Below are 4,612 nucleotides of genomic sequence, written 5' to 3' on the forward strand. Positions count from 1 at the left end.
GAAATAAAAATTTAAAAAGGTTTTGAATTTTTAACAAGCATTAAATTTTAAACAAAATTTTGCGTATGAAAAGCAAGCTTGTTTCTCTGGTAGGAGGACTATCAGTAAATTTTCATCATTCTCAAAGATGTCTTTGACTCAAGATATGAACTATAATTATAGTAGAGGACACTTCGCACAATTATTAAGATTACCTTTTAAAATAAAACTCTCAAACTGAAAGTTTGCCAAGAGCTTGTGTGTAACCTAAGGTTACAAACTATTTATTTTGGCGAGGCTTTATGGATGCAGCTTCTGACTTTACCAGGAGGCAGCCTCACGACAAACTTTCCCATCCCTTGGTTCTTACAATCTTTTTGCTCTCTCTTCAGCAACGTTTCCCAGCCTTAGGTATAGGACATGTTTTATAGATGCATCCACTGACACTGCGCTCCACAACCCTGCATTTTGATTGACAGGGGTAACGCCCCAGGCCTCAACCTTACACAAAGAATTACAGTTAACCAGGGAATGTGGAAAGTGAGAGAAATAGTCTGCTCTAAGGAAAGGCCCCCTAACTGGCTACACAATACTAAAAGGTCAGCCTTTAAAATGTCTATATAATTAATAGTGAACCGATTGAGCAGGTCTTACACACACACACACACACACACACGTAACAACAATTGATGACAGAAGAGGCTATAAACATTAAAGACATAAAGGAATATATGGGAGAGGTTGGAGAGAAAACACAGTGTAATTACATTGTAAGCCCAAGATGAAAAGAAAGGATAAAAAATACTTTAGAGTTAGAGTTAGAGTTCAGACTATAGATTACTTGTCTTGAAACCATAAAGACTTGAATACTATCCCTAGGAAGCCACCAGAACAAAAACCCAAAACCAAACAAACTATCACACCAAAACCTGGACTTGATGGTATGTGACTGTAATCTCATCCCTGTAGAGATAGAGACAGAAAACCTCTGGGCTCACTGACCATCCAGCTCAGCCTACTCAGCAGATGCCAACTCAATGAGAGATGCTTTCAAAAACAATATGATTAGACTGGAGAGATGGCTCAGAGGTTAAGAACACTGGTTGCTCTTCCAGAGGTCCTGAGTTCAATTCCCAGTAAGCACATGACGGCTCACATCCATCTACAATGAGATTGGTGCCCTCTTCTAGCATGCAGGCACACATGCAGGCAAAGCACTGTATACATAATAAATAAATAAATCTTTAAAACAACAACAAAACCCACTATTCTTCTATATTCTCCACTGTCACTATTTCTTTTATCATTTTATCTAAATTATAAGGGATTCTGGGAATCCAGTCCTGCTTCCTGTGATGTTCATGAGGACACAGCCAGAGCTCTATTCTCCTGTTGGCTTGGTATCCATGTTCAGGCTTTTCCTGTCACCTCTTGACTACCCTGTGTAACTATAGGTTAACTTCCATGGAGCTCCACCTTCCTCTAGGTCTCAGTTTTCTTCCAGGCTACAATGAGTACTGGACATGATTGAAACTCCCAGAGACATTTTAACAAACCAAAGACAACTTTAAATTGGCTAGCAAGTGTCATCGCTAAGCACTGACACCTTTGCTTTGTATAAAAAGTATTCAATCTCACGGATTTTGGGGAGCCACATGTCCTATAAGCACTTTGATATCCCTTTCTCCCATGGATCTCCTCCCAACCTATCTGACCATTTTACCTGATTAAAAGAACAGCAGCAGCAGCAGCAGCAACAACAACAGCAACAAACAGCAGGGTTTTATTGTCCTCGTAACAAAACTAGAACTGGATCACTTGTCCTGTTCTCTTCTTCCTATCGCCTAGTTCATGAATAAATTAATAAAATATATTTTTAAATTAAATAAATAAAACAAACAAACAACAACAACAAAACCAAAATGCTTGCATCTCTTAATAGCTAAAGTTTCTTAGATCTGTAACTGAGCTCTAGCACAACCACCTCCCCCCCTGCTACTCCTCCCTGTTGTCTCTCCTCCTCCTTCCCTGCATCCCTCCCTCCCTCCCTGCATCTCTCCCTCCCTCCTTTCCTCCTCCTCTTCTTCCTCCTGCTCCCCCTCCATTTTCTTCTTTCTTCATTTTTATTTTGTGGAACTGTAGTCTTAGCCTGCCTACCATGGCCACTCTGTTTCTGGTCATAATGCTACCTCACTGGGAATAGAGAGACTCCTTGCCTGTCTTCTGCTGTACCATTTTCTGGGGTTCATGCTTGCCACAGTTCATGCCGGAAGTCAAGCGACTTTCAAGAATTTCCAACATGTTAAGGGGGCCCGATCAGCCTACACAGGCCTCCTGCAGCTGTTTTTCTTGTTGCTTTGTTCAGCATTTTGTTCAGTCAAAATTTACATGCTCTTTCCAGAAGTCAGGCTCATGATTTGTTTCCTCATCTCTCTAGTTTTTCCCCCCATTATTAATGATACTGGTGTTTGAACTAAGTGTCTTGTACAAGCAAGGCATATAAGCACATGTTCTAAACACATCTATAGATTCCACACATCCTGGTAATGAAAACAAAACAAACAAACAAGTAAAACCTGTCATTTAAAATTTTTTTAAAAATTAATTAATTTACTTATTTACTTTACATTTGGATCATAGCTCCTTCCCTCCTCTCTTCCCAGTCCCACTTCCCTCCCTCTCCCCCCTACTATTCCTCAGAAAAGGGGAGCCCCCCCGCCACATACCCAGTTCATCAAGTCACATCAGGACTGAGCATTAAGCTATTTGTGAGACAAAATAGTTAATGACTAACTTGGAAGGCATTATATGGTTTTAAAATGCGTCTTCAAAAAAGCATTATATTCTTGTGATAAAATTAGACTAGTATTTGACATGACCATTATTTGTTCAATTAACAATTAGCTTGTATTACTTAATTATCCTAAATAGGCTGCAGCCTCACTTTCAAGGTATTGGAAGTAAGCTTTGTATTATAATTGAGTTGGATGGGTATAATACCTCATATTAGAGTAGAAATATATATATATATATATATATATATATATATATATATATATATATATATATAATAAACAGATTTGACTCCTGTACCAATGCATCAAAATTATACTTATTTTCATCAATATACAACATTTTATACCAATGAATTAAAAATAACCTTATTTGTCAACAACAATTAAGGCCTTGAGTTGAGGAGTAGATAGTCTAATTTTATCACAAGAACATATATTCTAGGTCTAACAGATAGATATTATTCTATAGATACATAAAGTAAAATAGTTAACTAAGGTCTTGAAACCTTATTTAAGCCTCAGGGACCTACAGAACATGGCATTTAAAGATGTTTTTATTATTCTAAAAATTCCTTGACAACAAGACCAGTTAACTCCTGACAACACCCAGCCTACCTCAAAGATGATGAGCATCAAAGAACCTCCTTGTGGAGCTGGCTTCAAATGTGGCAAACAAGCCACTGGAAAAAATGTCCTTGTTTCTGCCACAGACAGAATTCTGCCTAAAAATGGGCAAGCTTAGAAGCATGCAGAGTCTATGGCCAAACTCTGCCAAAGACAGGGTGATCAAGTCTTCAATATTCCTGCCTCATAAATATGTTTGTCAGAGATATTGGGCTAGAAGGCCGAAGATGATGCTCCAACGTTGTAGTGTTGGGTGACTGCTCAGGCAGCAAACTGTCTCAGTCGTCTTTTCATTTTGGAAGCTGCTAACCTGCACTTCCAGTTCACTCAGGTATTTAAGTTTTATTCCTTCTCAAGTCTCTGATGGGATTGAAGAGCAGATAGTTTAGTCTTACAATTAAGCTTAGTTAGTTAGGGATTAAGATGTTTTTAGATCAAGATAGATGTTTCAAGTTAATAGAGATGAGATATGATAGATATTTATTTTCATTCAGAAATTTAGAGCCAACAAGATAGGAAAGAGTTTTACTTCAAGTTTGCTAAATACAAATAGCCAAGCCACTATGAATGTAACATTTATATAATTTATATAATTCCTGATTGTCTCATGGTTCTTCCTGCTGTATGTAGTTTATTTAATTAGTGTGTAATAATATAAATGTGTATTTTAAAGAAGAAACATAATTTTAAAAATGAAAAAAAGCCTTATAAACGTTGTAATGTCACAAAACAAAGCATCTGTGTAACAAATTCACTCAGATGATGTACTCTTCAAAAGCTTTCACTGAGAAACAGGACAGATACAGAATGTCCTGTGACAGTGCTGCCTGGCGACCAAGTGTGTGAACGAGAAGGTCGACAGCACTTATCAGAAATAGTGTGTTGTGTTCAAGTCCAGGCTTAAATGCAATCATTGCATTCATAAACAGAAAACTAAGTTATCGATGAATAAGGAAACAGCAAAAATTGTAGCATGTAAGTGGATTTTAAAGCAAATACAGCAAAAATGGCAAACATTTGCACACTGCTGTTCTTTATACATGTTTCAAGTGTATCTCCTAAATATTTAATTCTCACATAACCCTAGGAGACAAATACCATTATTACCTCCATTTTTTCCCACTACATGACTGAAGGACTTAGAAAGGCCAGGGATTAACTCTGGGTTCTTTCTGCTTCCCAGAAGCAGAAAGAATCAAATGGTATATATACTC

The sequence above is a fragment of the Acomys russatus genome, chromosome 10 (assembly GCF_903995435.1).
Source record: "Acomys russatus chromosome 10, mAcoRus1.1, whole genome shotgun sequence".
NCBI lineage: Eukaryota > Metazoa > Chordata > Mammalia > Rodentia > Muridae > Acomys > Acomys russatus.